Raw genomic sequence first — 21,359 nt, 5'->3', positions numbered from 1 at the left:
TGGTACAATCAGAAGGTCCTTATTGGAACAGTCTATTGTCTTGATTGAGCTCAAGTTTCACCATTGAGGCACCAGCGGGGGCCTGAGCTCCCTGGGGCTTTGGTGAAGTGGGAAGAAAATATAATAAAGTGTCAAGGCCAATTAAACTGTAAATGTATCACGCCTAGTTCAGTCCTTTGCTTATTTGATGCAAAAGGATTGGAGCAAAGTGACTTTCACAGATTTTAGATGAAAAAAAAAAGCTTTTAAGAATTTAATTTCTTGACTCATACGCTAATTGTAAGCTGGAGTAGACATCTGTTTGGCTATTAATAACTTGCCTCTTCCTAAAAGCTCCTATCAACAGCCAAACATTACTTTAACAACTTGCACAGTTCTCATCAAAATAAATCCATAAATTCCACATGAAAAGAAGAAATTAAACCAAATTACCATTACTGGGATCAAATATTGATCAAAAATGGCAGTTGATGAGTTTGTATTTATGCAGGTTCACAGTTAAGTAATTGATGTCTGTTTTAAATCTGCTGCAGTGATAACTCAGGACAATAAGAGGGAGTATGATATAAGCTTAATGCTTTATGCTTGACACATGACTGATCAGTTGGTTACATGGCTAATCTAATGCTGAAAGAACATTAGCAGAGTAAAGCTTCATTGATTCCTTATATCGCATTAATCTGTTAATTCAACTCTGATGTTATCTGTTAGAAGGTGAAGGTGATTCAGTGAGCTGTATAGCTGCTAACACTCTGGTTGATATAAAGAATTATTTTTTATTAAGAGTCAGATTTTTTATTAACATGAATTAGTTTTGCCGTAGCAAATTACTTATATAAACTGTGCGCCTACCATTCAAACATGGATGTTATTTTGTTGTGAATCATAAATTTAAAGGAATTATGGAAAATAATTTATTTGTATGGGAAAACAAAGAAAAATGCGCTTTTGCCCAAACATGTTTCTTCTTCAGGAACGATGGAAGTAAGTTTTGGTTACAGATGCCCTTCACCATCTCATAACTACATCTCATAACTACAATTCAAAGTAATTTGTGTTCTTGGTTCCAATTTTTTTGAGTATGAGATGAAGCCGTTTTATTATGGGACAATTTGGACTCACCAAATCACTCACCAGTTAGGGGGACCATTTGGGAGTCTTCCTTCCAATCATCAAAAAACATTATGTGCTCCTTTTAGGTGTGTCCACAGTTAAAAAACTTTAACCCAACTTGAATTTTTCCAAAAAGAAAATAACATTTGCAGTGAAGAAGCAGATGTAAGCAAGTAAACCTTATATATAGCAAGTTTTCATAAACCAAAAATCAGAAAGTGCTTAAAAGGGCAACATTATGTATTTTCCAGGCACATGCTGACAGTTTTACAAAAATTTCAATATTTTTGTAAAACTGAAATTCAAAAAGTTTGAATACTTTGGAGAAATCAGCCCAAACTACTTCTCAGATTTGCAGAAAAAAAATTAATCGAAATATGGTACTTTAAAAACATTATGTCAGTGGGAATTCCTTTGTTGTAATCACTGCCTTGATGCGACGAGGCATTGAAGCAATCAGCCTGTGGCAATGCCTGGCAGCTATGGAAACCCAGATTTCCTTGACACTTACTGTCAGGTCTTCTTTGTTGTTGAGTCTGGTGCCCCTCATTTTCCGCTTGATAATAAACTTGTAGATTCTCAAGTTGGCTGGCCAGTCAAGCACTATAATGGCTCCAAGGATTTCTCAAACATGCATGAAAGAATCAAAGTAGCAATTCATATGTTATTATATTTTTGATGAGGGAATAATATTGTAAAATGGTAAAAAGATTAAAAAAGAATACATTTTACATATTACCCCATCCCTCCCCTAAACAATAAAATGTGTATAAAACACCATTGAGAGGTGGCATTGTCTTTTATAAATTTATTTTATTGCAACATTTGCTTAATGATTAGTAAAATACTGGCAAAATAAACAGAATATAATAAAAGCTTAGCTTGCATTTCTGGTTATTCAGTCCTTGGCGTGTTTTGGCTGAAACACGCCAAGGACTGACGTGTTTCCCTCATCATCTGATCATCTGATGAGGGAAGTTTTATTGCTTTTTAATATTGCCTTGGTTTAATAAAGCAGAATATTGTAAGTGCAGAGCATGCAGTACGAGGCTTAGCGATCCAGCCCATTTGGAGGGCCTGGAGGTTGAAACATCAACTCTGAATGAGTAGTTTTCTACTTTTCCACTTTAGGTCTCTGTTGTGATGGAAACTAGTCTTGCCTTGACCACTGTGTTGTGAGTTTCAATGAGGTTTCTTGTATGAGTGCTCTGCTAATGTAGGAGTATAGTAAATAGCAATTTCTCATTAAGCAGGGCTTTTTGTGTTTTATAAGGTTGCATATGTAATTTTAAGTGTTACTGTAAAGTAACCTTAAGTAGGTTTCTATCTGAAATGATAAACATCTCCAAGGTTCATTTCCTACTTTATGGCATGTTTGTCACACTTAAGTGATTTGGAACATCAAGCTAATTTAAATATTGTTCAAACACAATAGTAAACACAAAATGAAGTTTTTTAACTTATTATCATTTTGGGAGAAATAAAATTCAAACATCCATGGTCTTACTCATGTAAAGATGATGAGAGTTCCAGGGGTAAGCAGGATCCATACACAGAGCCGAGATTGACAGAAGTTCAGTGTTTGGTGAACCAATGAGCTTTCCTTCATACCAGAGTTGGGAAGCAGTGACGCATCATAATGCGGACAGACAGGTGGGTAGAGCAGAAGAACAGGCAGAAACCCAGGGAGCGGTTACACGAAGGGCTGACGGAAGAGCAGTGGAGAGAGGGACAGGACTCTGGGTAGATGTTCTCCATGCAGACAAAGCATGGAGAAGACATGGATGAAGCAGATCTCCGGAGTCCAGAATTCAGACATCAACAGCAGTTGTGCTCCAGTTACAAATGTGGACAAAACTTTGCCAATATTCCGCTAATGTCGAACAAGCACAATTTGACAATTGCAGTGTTTCCTTTAAATAAGAAAAGCAATTAAAATCACATGAATACGTTTGTTTAGTCGTTATTAAAAAAATGTTACACCAGGAACCTTTTACCACTTCCTGTTATGTTTTTCTTTGTGGTTTGCACCTGTCATCAGGGTGTTGATCATGTGACTTGTGTGATGTGAAAAAAAAAGTGTTTCCATTGCAGTTTTACAAAATAAATAATTTTGATACAGCCTACAAAAACAACCTGCTACTGAGAAAACCATTTATGGAAAAATGAAATTGGTGTGTTTCCACTGAGTAATTTTTTCTTTCAAAATGTCAAATTGAGTCGTCATTTGGTCATGGTGATAAATGAAGCTGTTCATTTCATGTTGGTCACACTTCCAAATATTAAAGTAACTAACAGTCGCCTCGTTCGGATCAGCACTTCTTTATTTTCAGAGAAGGACGGTTGCTTACTGTGCAAGGGATTTCTAATGAGCTTCATACCTTTGAATTGAGCCTTTACATACATCACTCGCAAAATGTTAGCAGTTGGGTAAAATTTAAAACCTCAACACAATCTTGCCTCAATAAAGCAATGGTTTCTCAGCAGCCAAGAGCCCAGACCCTCTGTACAAAGCAAACTCTAGTACAAAGAACTGCTTTTAATCAAGTTAGTGCCGTTCTCTTTGTACAAGCTTTTAATTAAAATTGTTAACATTATTTACTTTTTGATTAGATGCTGCTGTATGTCCTTTGCTGGATTTCTGCCTGTCACCTTGTTTTTCTTTTGTCTTCCTGCCTGTCACTGTAGTAAGAAGTTTTATCTCCTAGCTGGAATATTGTCAGATGATACGGACAAATGCAAAAAGTAAAGACTTGGATAAACTTCATTAGATGTTGAATAAAGCTGTCCATCTAGCAAAGAATTGTACAGGACTTAGTCGCCATTTCATTCTTAGTAAAACGTTGTAGCAGCTAATGTTGTAAGAACTTTTACCAAAAAAGAGAGAAAGAAATAGGATTTCCTGTGCTGGGGAACTGAAATTGCATTGCATTGTTGAAACCACAACAGGTGATTACTTCAGTTCCTGAGAACTTCCAGCCTGCAGTTCAAAAGACAGATGATGCAACACACAAGAAAACATTATTTTTAGATCAATTTGACAAAAATAGCTAAAACTGAACAATATATAAGTATAGATCATTCCTAATGCTCAATATTTGGCAGTTTTAGTGTTTCACTTATGGTAAATAATTGTGATTCAACACAGTTTTATAAGATTTTACATCACAGTCTCCTTGGAGGGAATTGCTGCTTCTCTTCTGGACTCCGTATTAATAACATTGTCACATTTAGCCAAACCCTCTCACTGCTTTTTAATGTCACTACAACCAAAATCCTTTCTGAATCCAGAGCTTTGGAAGCTGATGCAGTAATCTGTAGGAAAATCAAAGAAATTTCTTATTTCAGTACTCAAAGAGGGACTTCATCACCCCACTTTGAAAGAAGCACAAAACTGTGATGATTTCAACATCAGACAGCACATTATTTTCTGTTCTAGCATCGAGCATGAAAGAAATTTGATTTTGACACTGAAAACATTTGCTTTTTGTTCCTGCACCTAAAGGCCACTGGATGAATGCCAAAACAGCTGACGTCGAGGTGTGGACCATGTTGTCAGATATGTGCAGTTATGTGGTTATTCTAATGATCCTACTTCTTGTGTAAAAGTTTGCTCTTTGCTATATATAATTAACAATTATTATTATTCTTAGCATTTTGTCAAAGATGGGAGCCAGTGTTGGAGCCTTCCTCATTGGTGTGGAACCAGGACAACCCTTCCTCCTGTATGTTGGTGAAAACAAGAGCAGCACCAAAGACACTTCACCATCAGTGATCCCAAGATCATCCCTGGTCATCCATGGCACACAAGAGCATCCATGGCAGCTTTCGTTGAACTTTCAAACGACACTTCACCTTCAGTACCACAAATTCCTCTACAACGTCTGTACATAAATCCAACCTACAATTTTTAACATTGATGGGACTTTTGCATGACACTTGAGGTGATGAATATTCCTCCTTTTATTTTCCCTGGCAGATTAGACACTCTTTATTATGACAAACATTTAAATGCATACTGAGTCAATGAGAGGATTTGTTTTATGTTCTTCCAATTAAGTACTTGGATTATTATAGTCCCTATGGCAAGCAGTTTTCTGAAATGTGGGAAAGAAAACATGGCAGATTACCATATCTTTTGACCTTTATTGGATATTACTGTCAGTGTTGTTTGATGTTGTTCCTGTTTTGAAGTACAAGTAGATTCAAACTGCAACTTGTGTTGGGGTTTTTGTAGATTCATGTAGCATTGAATGTTTTTTAAAGTGAATTTGGGGATTAAAGGTTTTATTGGCTCTAGTGGCCTTTAGTTGATAGTGAATTGACAGGAAAGAGATCCATCCATCCATCCATTTTTTACACCCTTATACCTTTAGGGTCAGCTGGAGATAAGCACCAGCTTATATCCATTTGTCAATGGGCGAGAGGTGGGGTCACCCTGGATAGTCCATTGCACCAGACAAAAGTCTTCTCTTATGGCAGTCATGTGGTCAGCACACACACTAACTGTTGGAAAAATACACAGCAAATCCAGCAGGCCCAGATGAATTCTGTCAGACTTGATTTAAACATTTTTAAAGTGAGGGTCCACACCAGAAAGAGTTAAACTCTCCATTTAACTCTTTTTGGAGAGTTTGTACCTTAACTCTAATTAAGTGACAAATATCAAATCTGAAATAGCAAATAAAAAGGTTGATAACTCTGACCAAAATTCATGTAAGCATTCAAGCTCATGAAAAAACATATTACAGAGGTTAGGATACCCAAGAATTAGACTGAACTAGATTGTTTTCAACACTATAGTTATACCCTGTCTGCCTGCAGACATCAAATTTTGGCGTGCTAAAATTAATTGGATCATAAAATGGCCACCCTGGATTTCAAACTATTTTTAACAAGATATTCAAGTTCAGCAGATCTAAATAGGAATTACAGTTCATTGCATTTAAGTTGGTTTTGCAGTAGTAGTCTCATCTTTACAGGTATATTCTCTGCCTAAAAACTCTCCTACTTCCTGCCTGCACTAAGCAACGTTAGCAAAGATGGTATTTCACCACTTTCAGAAAAGATAAATGCAGCCAGTAAGAGAGAACCTGGATTATTTCTCCCCACAGTGTCATGTTGGATTTTAGTTTTTTTACCCACATGCAGGCCTCAAACAACAAGCCATGAGGATTAAAGTTCAAAAAGATTTATTTTACAGTTCTGTATGGGTGGTGAGTCCGGGTTGTCCTCTGAGCTGGAAAACAGAGGGTCGGCTCGGGTGCTGCTCGGAGAGGGGAGAGGTTTAGAAAGGAAAAGGACGGCGGGATCGTGGCAGAGGAGGGAACGAGAAGGCTTACGGGTCGTCGGGGAAGGAGAGTTGCTGAGGGAGGTGGTAGGAAGTGTTGGTGTGGAGGTCCGGCGAGGTTTTAGGGGCCGAGGCAGCAGGCAGATGTTTCCGGTCGATCCGTAGTCAGCTTGGCAGTAGGGCAGATGCAATTCCTGGCAGGATCCATCGAGACGTCTCCAATCTGTGGGAGAACACACAAAGCTTACTAGATCTTCTGTGGACCTGAGACTTAACAAGACTTGAGGTTTGACTCTGACCAACAAGTGGGACCATCGAGCGATGACTGGTTGCGCCACTGCTCCTTAAGAATCCTGCCGCCCATTGTAGGAGATCCGCTTCAGGTGCGCTTCAGATGCGCTCCCACGAAGATCGTCTATTACAAGAACACCCACACCAACTAAAATCCTAACACACAGTGATGATCTGAAACAAACAGTTAAAATCCCACCCAAGAGGCATATCGATCAGCCAGCGCTTCGATTCATGAAAGTCATGGGGGATCCGACTTCTGAAGTTGGTTCATGGACTCAATTTTTGTCATTTCGGTTTATTTATATAGTCCCAATTCACAACAAATGTCATTCCTACATTCCAATTTACCCTACTTATCAAACTGTACAATAACGTCAGAAATCATTCAAAGAAATGTAAAAAGTTATCGCATTGTTTTGTCCCTATTTTTCAAAATTCACTTATTTTGGGTTAAGACTTCTGGTTTTTGTACTTGTTTCCATTAGTAATTTTTGACCTCATCACCTTGACCTTTGCACCTCTCCCCAGAGGAGTCTGGCATTGTTAGATGGCCAACACTTCCTCCCATTTTCTCATCTCCTCATCCGGTCCCATACTCCATAGACCCCTGGGTAAATGTCCTTAGGGAAACCATTGTGAAGTTTAGCTTCCATCTTTAGCCCTTCACTTCAGTTATGCCTTGCTAAGTGTGAGGAACTTTAGTTGAGGATCACAAATTATCTGCCACATAAATTTGAGGAGATTACATTTCTGAACAGTGCATTAGGTGTGAACGACTCTCAGGGGTAACACAAGTAGTTGAACCAACAGCAGTTACACAGAGTGTTTGCAGCTTTTGAAATCAACATTATAACACTGAGCTGGGGAGGTGTCACATATCTATCGAATGTCCATATATTTGCTCAGGAAAAATCAATATGTGATTAAATATTTAAAGAAATATAAGAAATCCCATTATTTCACATGACGCACATTGCGGCTTGTCAACATACACACATAATTAATTGATTTTCCTCTTTGACTATTTCCAGATTTTCACTCATTTATATATTTAACTATATTTTCACATTTTTTACATTTACTTAAAATATCAACAAGCAAAACCTGAAAATAGGATAAAACAACTCATAAATAATAAATTCACTCTAACCTGGATTAAGTGAGTATAGTGGATGGATGGGCTGCACAATGGCAAAGATGACAAAACTTGCTTTACAGAAGAAACGGCCAGGATTTGAATCCTGGCCATTGGTCTTTCTGGGAATTTGCATGTTCTCTCTGCATGTATTGACTCTTTCCTAAAGTATCCAAATTTCTAATTTGTACCTAGATATGTCTGAGGGTTGTTTGTTCTGTGTGTCCCTGTGTTGCCATGTGATAGTCTGACAGCCTGTCCAGGGAGTACTCCTTCTCTTGTCCATTAACTGCTGTAGATAGCTGTTCCCCATAATAAGGGGGTTTAGTTGAGAATTGATGGAAGGAGGAACTGTGTCTACTGTCTCCAATTACACTTTGAGTCCACCAGTGTTTTAATGGGAATTTGATTTACTCTAAAATCAAAAAATTAAAGTGGAATTTTCACTGAAGTAAGAATTTTGTTAGCAGTTCTTCACCAACTATGACCTTAAAGTCCAAGATGGCAGTTGTCTCCTTAAAAAGAATAGCAATATAATTTAGAATTGTAGTTACCATGGTTTCTGTTCATAATGTTCAGATGCATTTTTTGGTGCATTTTTTTTCTATCACACTTTTTTCTTCCACTCTACAAATTCACTTGGATTCAGCTCTCTGTTGCAAGCAATTTTTTCAGCAAAGCCTTTGTGTGGCTTCCCGTAAATGTGGACTGTGGTAGTGACTGTCTTCTGGACATCTGGCCAGAAGTTCAGCAGTCTTTCCCATGATCGTGCAGCTTATTGACCCACACTGAGAGACCAGGGACTATTGCAGGTGTTTTAAATTAACTAGCATATAAAATTTTTCTGTGAGACTATTTTGGATCTTTGTTATGTGAGGGAGCTATAATTATATCAAAAGGTGACTGTAACATATATGTAAGAGATTGGGTAGTAGTCAAAACTACCTAACAGGAGACCATGCAAGACCAAGACCAGAGTGTATTGAGATTGAGACAATGGTGCGTGCAGAGGGGGAACAAAGAGGGCTTGAGCCCCTGCCCCTTTGATCCTTGATGTCCCTAGTGCATCAAGGATGCATTAGTTTTTGTTGTGTTTTTTTTTTTTTTCATTTTTTTTTTTTTTTTATTTGTATTTCAGAAGGCCTGCTTGTGCCCCTCAGCAATGATGTTTAGCTAAATATAATAATTTAGCAAAATAAACTAGTCTGGCTGCCCTCAGTCTAATAATCACTCTCAGTTCTGGAGGCCCCTACCAGCAGCTACTGAGTTTTCTATGCCTTGATATCCCAATCACAATTCTAGATCTCAGAGGTGCTAACATAAAAAATTATATGAAGTTAACCCTTTTGAGCTTTTTTGATCTATAAATCAGTCTGCAGCCAAGTTGTTCTAGACCAGTGGTTCTAAACCTGGGTTCAATCGCATGACATTGCTTGGCCAATCAGTGCTGCGGGGAATTTAATACGTGCAGTAGTCAATGGGTGTCATAGTTGTACGTAGTGTTGTTTCTTTCTCAATATTTTAATCCATACTAAACATGTCAGGTAAAAAAACAAATGTAGACACATTTGTCTACATTTGTCCATGTACACAAATATGTACTACATGGATTCACGTGTATCACAGAACGGGATGGGTCAGTGTCCCATCTGCATGATATGCAATGCTAAGATGAGCAACTCAAGTCTCGCACTGGCAAAACTAAGGGAACACTTCTTGAAGCTGCATGGATATGGGAAAAGTAAAAAAGTATTTTGTGGATTCAAAACAACAAAAAACTAATTAAATTTCAAATTTTAAAAAATTTAGTTCTTTAAAAATGTTAAATTCTTTTTGAAAAATCCAAATGTATTTTTAATTAGTAAAATAGCTATATATATATATATATATATATATATATATATATATATATATATATAAAAAATTCCCTTCTCACCCACCGCAGGTGGTTCTTATCCTCTGAGCTTGGGTCCTCTACCAGAGGCCTGGGAGCTTGAGGGTCTGCAGTATCTTGGCTGTGCCAAGGACTGCACATTTCTGGACTGAGATGTCTGATGTTGTTCCTGGGATCTGTTGTAGCCACTGCTCCAGTTTGGGGGTTACTGCCCCGAGGGCCCCGATGACCACAGGCACCACTGTGGTCTTCACCTTCCAGGCCCTCTCCAGTTCTTCCCTGAGGCCCTGGTATTTCTCTAGTTTCTCGTGCTCCTTTTTCCTGATGTTGCAATCACTTGGTATTGCTACATCTACCACAACGGCTTTCCTCTGATGTTTATCCACTACGACAATGTCTGGTTGGTTCGCCATTACCATTTTGTCTGTCTGGATCTGGAAGTCCCACAGGATCTTAGCTCTGGCGTTCTCCACCACCTTTGGGGTGTTTCCCACTTTGATCTTGGGGTTTCCAGTCCATATTCTGCACAGATGTTTCTGTACACTATGCCTGCCACTTGGTTATGTCGCTCCATGTACGCTTTCCCTGCCAGTATCTTGCACCCTGCTGTGATGTGCTGGACTGTCTCAGGGGCCTCCTTGCACAACCTACACCTTGGGTCTTGTCTGGTGTGGTAGATCTGGGCCTCTATTGCTCTGGTGTTTAGGGCCTGTTCCTGGGCTGCCAGGATGAGGGCCTCTGTGCTGTCCTTGAGTCCAGCTTTTTCCAGCCATTGGTAGGATTTACTGATATCAGCCACTTGGGTTATTTGCTGGTGGTACATCCCATGTAGGGGTTTGTCCTCCCATGATGGTATCTCTGGCACCTCAACCTCCGTTCCCTGTTGTCTGAGACATTCACTGAGCACATTGTCTGTTGAGGCTTTGTCCCTGATGTATTTATGGATCTTAGTTGTTTCGTCCTGGACAGTGGTTCTCACACTCACTAGTCCTCTGCCTCCTTCCTTGCGGCTCGTGTACAGTCTCAGGGTGCTGGATTTGGGATGGAACCCTCCATGCATTGTTAGTAGCTTTCTGGTCTTAATATCTGTGGCTTTTATTTCCTCCTTTGGCCAGCTAATTATTCCAGCAGGGTATCTGATTACTGGCAAGGCATAGCTGTTTATCGCACGGATTTTGTTCTTGCCATTGAGCTGGCTTCTCAGGACTTGCCTTATTCGTTGGAGGTATTTAGCTGTGGCTCCTTTCCTTGTGACCTCATCGAGGTTGCCATTTGCTTGTGGTATACCTAGGTACTTGTAACTGTCCTCTATGTCTGCTATTGTTCCTTCTGGGAGTGAGACCCCTTCTGTGTGGATGACCTTCCCCCTCTTTGTGACCAGCCGACCACATTTCTCTAGTCCGAATGACATCCCAATGTGGTGGTGGTGTGGATCAGTGAGTCGATGTCTCGCTCACACTTGGCGTACAGCTTGATGTCATCCATGTAGAGTAGGTGACTGATATTGCCCCCATTTTTGAGTCTGTATCCGTAGCCAGTCTTGTTGATAACTTGGCTGAGGGGGTTCAGGCCTATGCAGAACAGTAGCGGGACAGAGCATCTCCTTGGTATGCCACATTTGATGGACACTTGTGCAAGTGGTTTGCAGTTGGCTTCAAGGGTGGTTTTCCACAGCCTCATCGAGTTTGCAATGAAGGCTCTCAGAGTCCTGTTGATGTTATACATCTCTAAGCATTCAATGATCCAAGTATGCGGCATTGAGTCATAGGCTTTCTTGTAATCAATCCAAGCCATGCACAGGTGGTGTGTCGGGTTTTGCAGTCTCGGGCAACTGTGCGGTCTACGAGGAGTTGGTGTTTGGCTCCTCTGCTATTTACACCGATACCCTTCTGTGCCGTGCTCATGTGTTTATCCATGTGTTTGCTTATCTTGGCCGCTATGATGCCTGACATGAGCTTCCAGGTTGTGGAGAGGCAGGTTATTGGTCGGTAGTTGGGTGGGACTGGACCCTTTGATGGATCCTTCTGGATTAGGATTGTCCGCCCTTCAGTTAACCATTCAGGGTGAGTCCCACTTTGTAGCAGCTGGTTCATTTGGGCTGCCATTCGCTCATGGAGAGCAGTGAGTTTCTTTAGCCAGTAGGCATGGATCATGTCAGGCCCTGGTGCTGTCCAGTTTTTCATACCTGAGACTCTTTCTTGGACATCTGTCACAGTGATGGTTACCGGGGCTTGCTCAGGGAGGTTGCTGTGGTCCTCTCGTAGAGAGATCAGCCACTGTGCATTGCTGTTGTGGGACGCCTCCCTTTCCCATATGCCTTTCCAGTATTGTTCCGTCTCCAGCCTTGTTGTTATTGTTACTCTGCCATTGAGAGTACACCTTAGCTGGTTGAGTGGAGAAGAGCCGGTTAATCCTTCTGGATTCATTCTCCCTTGTGTATCTCTTTAGGCGGCTGGACAAGGCTTGGAGCCTCTGTTTGGCAGTCTCGAGTGCTTCAGGTATCTGCCTGTACTTTCTGGGTACTGGTCTTTTCATTGCACCCTTGTGGAGCTCTGACAGTTGGCTCACTTCCCTCCTTGTTACCTTGATTTTAGCCTCTAACCGTCTTTTCCATGGTGGGTATTGGGTCTCATGGTTGCTCTTATCTCAAGGATCACTGATGCTGAGTTGTAGATCAGCTCATTGGTTTCTGTTATGGTGTTGGTAGGGATCGTTCTCAATGCTGCATTCACATTCTCAATGAGACTTTCAGATGGTACTTCACTCAGCCGTTGTAATTGGCGCCGGGGAGGCCTGGTTGTCATTCGGGTCATGATTCTCTCTCTCAGGTCAGCAGCTGTCTCGTTCAGCTCTGTTTCGCTCATTGGGCCGTGTATCCCCTCACTGGGTGGACTTGTAGTTAAGTCCCCACAGTCCTGACATCCGGGTTCCTCCCTTTTGCCGTAGCATTTGTGTTGTATCTCGTCAATCTCAAGTTGTGATAGCAGTTGCCGTTTGCGGATGTTGGAACACTGAGCTACTAGTTGTTTAGCGCTTAGTGTTGACTGGGGATGTCGAAGTAACCATTCCTTCCCCAGTCTTTGCATGTAACCTCTCTCACTAGGGTTACTTGAGTAGTAGCATTCCAACAGATCCACATTTTCATCTCTCGCCCATTTCCGTCTTGTTCCAGTAGCCCATTTGTCATCAAGGTGCTCTGGTTCCCCAACACCTGACGCAGACCTTGTTTGGCCGGGCGACGTCTGAGCCGGCATGTTATGCAACTTAGTATCTCTCATGGTATGAGGTAGGTAGTAGCTTGAAGGGTCTTGCCTAAGGACCCAGACTGGATTCGAACCCTGCCCTCTCGGGTGATATACTGATGCCTTATGTATTGAGCTATCCAGTCAGCTATATATATATATATGTATATATATATATATATATATATATATATATATATATATATATATATATATATATATATATATATATACATATATATATATATACATATATATATACATATATATGCTGAAATTCTTTTATGGGGCCAAAATATTTTTGGGGGGCCAGAATAAAGTAATACCGTAATTTGTTGTGAGTTCATGTTCTGTGTTGGTTTAGTTCCTTGAGCAAGGTGATGTTCAGGCATGACTCATTTTGTGGACCAGTAAAAAAAAAGCATATACCCATGTCTTGAATTTTGAAAAAAAATCATATTTTGTTCATCACTAAAAATGGGTTCAGTGAATGCGCATATGAAACCTCAAAAAAGTACCTCAAAAAAGGTTAAGAACCGCTGATCTAAACTAATTAAAAAATAGCAACATATTTGCATACAGCATGTGGACTGTTTCGTGTAAAATTCACTATCAGTAAATATTATGCTCGTATCAGACTTGGTCTTAAGAAAGCTAGGCAGCTGCAAGCTGGGGGGGGAATTTAGTTTTTTGTCCTGGGGCCAAAGATTCCTGGCGGCGCCCCTGTCAATGGCAGCCGTTGAGAAAATATAACTGTGCTCTTCAATCAGCTATTGTTCTGCCCACACTCATCTATCGGCCAATCAGCAGCTCTGACACATAGCGTCGCGTGAATTCTTGACTTATCATAGCTCTCCTTTCAGTAGGAATCGAGCTCTGTGCTTGTAGCAGTATGGTTGGTTTATAGCTGTGTTGCAGCCCAACACCAGAGCAACGTCCTGGCTGTCGGGAGGTGTACACGGCTTGTGTGCGCTGAAAATGCCCAGAAAGGAGACAGGACAACCTGGACGCTAAACGCTGGAGTCCTTGGAAGTTTTCTCGCTGGCTAACCTGGCTCTCTTGCGCCGTATCCGCAGCGTTAGGTAGGTTTTTTTTCGCGCCGTGCCGCAATTGCGACCCTCTCCCTCATCGCTCATTTCCCTAAGCCGAGGAGCTAGTAGTATTAAAGTCACATTTTAGACCGGGGGTTTATACAGCCGTTATATATTATTTTACACTCACAAATACTGACTGGTAAACTGAGGTTACATAATTGCTGGAGGCGGGGGGAGGTCGGCATGTTCAGGGGAACAGGCTGGAAAATTACCCCTGTTGATACACGCACATATTGAGCTGTTGACAGAATCATACTTTAAAAGATGACAGTTATGCTGTTCTCACGAGGAAGTAGCGGGGAAGTAAAGGTTTTTAATTCTCGGGGTATAACAGGAATAAAGACATTTTCTGAATTTTAAGTTACCTATCCTGTAGACCAGTGTTTCATGCAGGTCTGTGTACCCTGGTCCTCAAGGTCCACTGACCTGCATTCAGATGGCTGCAATTCAGCAAAAGCCTGTTAACCAGTCATCAATTAAAATCAGTGTGACTTGAGAACCAGGGTCCTCAACCTCACACTGCTTTAAGTAGTGTTAACCATTTTAGTTTATTAAAAGATTTAATTAGCAATAGCTTATTATTTCCAACATACATACATAGAAATGTTGCAGTAGTTTAATATCCTTGCTGAATTAACTACTGGATCAAAACCCATTGGACCTATATTATACCTTTGTCCAACTAAGCTCCTTTATTGATGACCTGTATCCTGATAAGTGGCAAACTGAGTTTGGTTATGAGCTGTCAAATGACATAAATAAATAATGGTATCTGTTAGGACTTCATTCTGAACCATCTGCTTGAGGCAATCACTATAATCATATTTATGCTAAGTATCCATTGTGTATGAGATGTAGGAGCTGTCTGTTGACATGAAGAATATACACAAGGTATCAACCAAACACAAAACTAAATGAGCATTAGTGATATTTTATATCCAAAACGTCATAAAAATAATACATGACAGAAAAACCAGAGGGCTGACAAAATAGTATTAATTAGTCAGGAGCAGCCACAGGAGCACATCTGCTGCATGCAGGTGGTCTGGATATGAAAGAGAAGGACTAAGGTACAATACAATATTTCTCACTTCTAGCTGCTTTGACTTTCACAGCTGTGGAGCCCCAGCAGCTTATTTAAAATTTTGTTTCCGTGTCTGAAAACCACCCACAGCCACATCACAGTTCTTAGTTTCAATGAAGCAGATACATGCCCCTTCAACCAAGCTGCAGAGCAGGATGCATATTTATGAAGCCCTTCAAAGTAGTGCTTGCGTTCTAGGAAGCCATGCAGGACCACCTGATGTCCTGCATGGCTTCTCACTGCAAAACCTTTGATTAATGAACCACCGTTTGTTTACAAGATGTGGTCAGCAGCTGCATGAGGAGAGGTTCACATGCTGGTATTTCTTCTTCTCGGTTTCCTTAATGTGTAATCTCTATGATTTTTTTATACAGACCATTTTAGTAGACTATTTAGTCATTGCTTGGTGATCAGTTTTATCCTTGACTGTCTTTACTTGATTATCTCCAAATTGGAAACTTCCAATATTTTATTGCAATCAGTGAATGCCTCCAAAGTCATCTACAGAATTTATGAATGGTGCATCGTAAGTGTAATAGTACCAAACATGTGTTTGTAATGTATCATCACAACAGAAACTTAACTCACTGACATATTCAGTTGGATGATGAATACATCTGCCACAGGCAGTCATTACTTTTATCAAAGAGAGGAGGTGCTCATGTCTTCCTGTTCAGTTATCCTCAATTGATTATCATCCTATATGGACAGGAATACATGGATAGGAATCAAAGAGTGGTCATCCCTCCCTTCACCATCTGTGATTGGTTTAGACCATGATGTGGGCCTAAAGTGTCTCTTGCTGAGCCACAGGGAAACTTTTAAGTGTTTTCTTTTTTGTTTTCTTTTTTCTTTTTTAATTCTTGAGTGACTCGTTTCCTTTTTTGTTGCACCATTAAGAAAGGAGTAGCTTTTTACTGTACACTAAATGACGTTATCATTTATTATTTCAATATTAATTTTTACACCGATGTCAAAAAATCCATTGGTATCACCATAAACAAGACAATATAGCACACCCCAAGAGACCAGACAAATAAAACAGGTCTCCTCAGATTGCTCTACATATTTCTGAGTGGCTGCAAGCAGCAGTGACGTGCTTGAACAGACATGTTTTGCAAAGCGGCTTGTAGCACTGAAGCAGATTAGGATCAGAAAAATGTCTAGACCTTGAACTTCAGTGTTACCAAGCTGACTGTCCAACACTTTTTAAAAGAGTTTTTAACTCACTACTCACATGGCAGTTTTCAACTCTTTGAAAAAGTGTGAAAAAGAGTACTTTCCTGATGGGTTCTGACCGCTGTTTCATCACTCCTGTAGATATGATTACCATTTATATTTACCTTTTTTTTTCTCATTAGTGCATGTCTTCCTGTCTAAAATAATCAGCTTTAACAGTGCAACACAACACTAGCAGACACACTAGATTAACAACCCTAAGACAATCTTAGAACGTTCTGAGTTCTTGCTTGCGACAATCGTAACCAATCAGCCTGTAGTGTGTGGTGTGTTACGACTGATCGGGTCTAGTCGGTAGAACGTCTGGACCACTTTGATCTAAAATTGGGGATATTCAACATGTTTGATCGTCTTGGCTCGTTTACTGCAGTGTCTTCTCGCTCTCACTGGGAGCGAAAAGGCAGCCTGGTGAATGTGACAAGTAGCCAATCAGAAAGCGCTGTGACGTAAGCACGGTGAGAATCCCGAGAACAGCTGGCATGGCTCAACTCAGTCATCTGACCTGGAAGATTGTGTGATCGAAATGTGGAAAGAACGCAAATGTTTATTTAACATTTTGTCTAAAGAGTACCACAACAGAAATGACAAAAAAGAATCTGGAGCGAAATTGCGACGGTAACTCTTCTGCTACTCGTTAGTGCTAGGATGAAAGAAATGTGCTTTAGAGGTAATTAGATCTCGTAAAGCTTTATTTTTATTCGGAGCAGCATGCTATTGCATTGTTTTTGTTTTTTAAAAACGACAAATTATAAAATTATTGCACAGAGTACATCTGGTTCAGAAGCGCATTCTAACCTTTGGTTGAAATGGCGCATTTGATTTCATTCTTTAGTAATAACACAACAGAGGGAAAATACAGAAATTGTTATGCTGTGTTAATCTATTTGTAGTCAATGCAGGAGCAAATAGAGAAATAGATATAGGTAGAGAAAACTGACGAGTGCAGAGTGCTGCAAAAATATTGTGCGGCTTCAGGAGCGATGCCAGAAAATTTACGATTAACTCCCCATGCGGGTTACAATTAAAGGAGCTGGAATATGTTAACATTTCACTGTCAGGGAAAAAAAGGATAACTGCCATCTGATGTTCTAAAAACGAATATTTATATGCAGGAATTGCTTTCTTCTAATTTAAGCTACTCAAGTTTTTCATTCATTGACTTTTCTGAAACAAGATCCAGTATATTGATATATTTTACAACAACGTCAACACGGCAAAAAATATAAAATTATAAGTAAATGATAACGATTAATTAAACGAGAAAACCGACAAAAATTTGAAAATTAAAAACAGTTTTTGTTGTGAGAAAAAAAAAACTTGTAAATTGTGGTGCAACAAATACAGTTCTTGCTCGTGATGTCTCCAGTTCTTAATCCAAAGCTTTGATTTTTGGTTACGTCCTTTTTGTGTTAAAATAAGTCCACATACTAAAGTTACCGCTTCATCATCGTCGTCCATATTTGTTTACTCGAAATTCAGGTGTATAGAATTTTAAGGGATTTCATATCTGGACTTAAGTGAAACCTCACACTCTACGATCAAACCCGTCATACCTAGGATTTTAAATCAACTAGTGGAGGTCTCTCACGTTTTGAGAATCGGCCAACAACTCTAAAATCGTTTAGTGTGAGCTGGGCTTTACGCAGCTCGCTGTCAGAGGCCGAACAGCTAAAACCTTTCTTCTGCCTACATCTCCCAGAGTGCTGAGCACTTCTGGATTGGAGTTCAGTGAATATTCAGCTGAATATTCATATTCTATCAGCTGTATTATCTATTGATGTTTGTTATGTGTATGTTGCAATATCTATTGTTATTGATTTATTATCGAGCCATAATTTATAACTGATCATAACCGTCTGCATCGAAATCAAATTAGGAAGTTACTGCAGATTTCCACCCTTCTGTTTGGTTATCGTTCTAATGGATGCATTATAGCGATACATTTAAGATATCTGTTTGTGGCAAACAGATATCTTAAATTTAAAAGCAAGTTAAGGTAAATGAAGGTAAATGAAAATATGAACATTTTAATATCCGCTTTTAATTTTGCTGTTGTGGCCTATACCGCAACATCATATTTGCTATATATATTAGTTATGTGCTAATTGTTTGTCCACCTATCATAATTGGCCGATTTCTGTGAAAAAGTATATGATCATGATTGTCGATCAAGTAAAGCCTTGAAACGAGCATCCCTAATACTTATCATTTATAACTACATGAGGCATTTACTGAACATACTTGTGGGATGGGTCAATTATGCAAGCTCTGTTCATGATGGAACTGACTGATACAAATAGTCCTCTGTCTTGTACTTTTCGGTCACCTTACTTTGCCTAGTCAGGATCTTTTCAGCCAATAACAAGTTGGGTCAGTGATGAATGGAGGCTAACTTCATGACTGTGTTATGAAGGATGTGTCTATTTATCTATGCTGTCCATGTGCGGTGCAATGAAGTTGGAGGAAATATTCAGATTCTAGTGATGAACCATTTAGTGAAAGGGAAAACCAGATACAAACACTGTGCTCTTCCTGTCTTAAAAAAAATATTATGTAGTTGCATTTCATTCAAACTGCAGCATATGACTTCATTCAAAAATATGTTTTCTGGAGCATAGCACAGATCAAGGGGGAGGAAGGATGAAAGTTACATATTGCAGCTTTTATTTCACTTAGGAGAAGATCGGTCAGGAGGGTTGTGGCAAACAGATATCTTCAATTTAAAAACAAGTTAAGGTAAAACTGTTCGGACTGTCTCCAGTCCAGGAAGGAGGTTGATTATTATTATTATTATCGTTATTATTATCATTTTATAAAGATTGTTTGGATTTCTGTCAATAATAAACATGTTATTACTTTTTCCGTGTAATTGTAACAGAGAAATTCTTAAAGATATCCTGGAATGATGCTAACAAGATTGTCATTGAACACAATGTTGCTCACCTTTTACATTAGGACAGGGGTGAAGGGTTATACTGGTATCATGGTTATTTGAAGGCGTATGGGTGAGTTAAAAACTTTTTAGGGGGTCAGAAATCCACTCCATTTCTCACTCTTGTGGAGGAATATTGCGCAAGGCAGTACACTAACCTTGAAGAAAGAAATAGCTAAAATGCTTATTTTTTGGTAAAGGCCAATATTAGGTAAAGGCTATTAGTACCTTTACCTAATATTAGGTAAAAACTAATATTAGTGCACTATTAGTGCACTAATAGCCTTTACCTACTAATAGTAGGTAAAGGCACTAACCTGAGACTATTCTCTCAGGTTGTAATAGTCCTCTAACCTGAGAGGACTATTCAGGCTTTTATTTTGAAATTTTCAGTAAGCTTCATGTCCCATCTTTTCCACTATCTTATCTGCTGTGAGAAATGTGAAGGCTTTTATTTTGGAAGGTATGTGATGCTCTCATTTCGACAGTCAAATGTAGTTGTCAGTTAAGGGGTATCAAGTTCCTCGAGTCATGTGGTACTTACTCCCTTTGCTGTTTTGCCATCTTGTCAATATTAAGTTTTCTAGTGTTCCCTTAAGGTGCTATTTCTATATTTCTACATGTCAGCTCTGCCCTCTGTAGTAACTGAGTGTTCCACCATCTCTGCAGTTCTCACATTCTGTCATCATTGTATTTCTAAAGGACAGCTCTGCTCTGTGCCAACTATCATGCGAGTGAGTCACAGAGTGGCAGACAAAATTCCGTCTATTTTGAGTCTTGAGACAAATTAGGGTCAGTTAGAATTTTGTTTTAATTTCAATTTGGCTCGTTTTTTTGCTAATTTTGTCGCCATGGTTACTCAAAATGCCAACAAAAGTTGTCTCGACCCTCATGGGATCGAGCCACATGTTTTGATAACTATATTGTGAGGGGGCACGCAGCGGTACGAGCCACATTAATGGTAATAGGAAGTAGGGCTGAAACAATTCCACAAATATTTCGAGTACCTCGATTATTAAAATTTCTTGAGAAAATTTATCTGCCTCAAATAATTTGTTAAATTATGTTTTTAGCCCACCGTGTTCCGGCTGGATTATTACTTGCATTGCACAGCGCTCTCACTAAGCCTGATTTGTTGACGAAAGTTAACTATTAGCAGCATAACATCCAGTTTCAAGTTCGTTTTCAAGTCCGAACTTGAAAACGTCCAGTTTTCAAGTCCGAACTGGGAGGATTTTATTGACTGGTGATGCCTGCTTGTTTGTCGCTCTTCGGGACCAATAAGCATCCTTAAAATGACTGGCACAATGCCTAGAGTACGTCAGCTTTTCTCCTCGAGCTGCTACCTGGTGGCGGTTCAGAACGAATGGCGGGGCCGAGTGCTGAAGGTATATTTATTCAGGTGATCAGATAGACCCAACACCGTGGCTGCGTATTAGATGATTAACGTAAGTGAAACTTACGTTAATCGTTTTAGTAAATGATTACTGAAATATTCGTTTACAACAGCCCTAATAGGAAGCGGCAGTTATTTTGAGGTGCAGAATAAGAGGTGCCTCTTCCCCTTGTCTTTGCTTCTGCAGTGGCACCAATTCACTGGCAATGAAATCGCATATAAAAATACAGGGTATGTTTTATTGAAGTATTCAAATCGCTTTTTATCTGCTAGTGACTGTTGTTTTATTGATATCTGTTGTGTGAGAATATGTAGCCATTGTGAAGTTCAGATTTTCTTTCCACTTTTCTAGTTTAACAGCACAATACATAATGTTTTAACATCACAAGATATTTTTGCTTCTCTATCGTCTGCAGTTTCAATAGATGTTCAACTCATTGTAGCTCTGTGTCTCATCATACCACATCATCTGAGAAGCTTGACTTAAAAATGGAGCTTGAAACAGTCCAGTTAATGGATCTTGTGTACCAGTACACAAGATCGGTAGAACTTTTATTTCAATGGAACTGGTGTAATATAATACCAGAGGAAGCCATCTATAACCACTTTAGCTTATCATATTTTGTGTTTTTTTTTTTCTGGTTTT

At 39.6% G+C, this 21,359-nt stretch overlaps 1 protein-coding gene across 2 annotated transcripts in view; it reads left to right on the top strand.

The window, feature by feature from the left end:
- The first annotated feature begins 13,826 nt into the window (after nucleotides 1–13,826).
- Nucleotides 13,827–21,359, top strand: part of tpst1 (tyrosylprotein sulfotransferase 1) — a 47,283-nt gene continuing 39,750 nt past the window's right edge. The window contains exon 1 of one of the 2 annotated variants that reach the window (XM_055045318.1): nucleotides 13,827–14,050. The gene's annotated coding sequence lies outside the window, so the exon portion shown is untranslated. The remainder of the gene's footprint in view (nucleotides 14,051–21,359) is intronic. The other variant, XM_055045317.1, reaches the window with a different exon arrangement.

Source organism: Poeciliopsis prolifica, unplaced genomic scaffold (assembly GCF_027474105.1).
Source record: "Poeciliopsis prolifica strain line A6 unplaced genomic scaffold, Auburn_PproV2 SCAFFOLD022, whole genome shotgun sequence".
NCBI lineage: Eukaryota > Metazoa > Chordata > Actinopteri > Cyprinodontiformes > Poeciliidae > Poeciliopsis > Poeciliopsis prolifica.
Note: the sequence above shows the minus strand (reverse complement) of the source record. Positions and strands in the feature narration are given on the sequence as shown.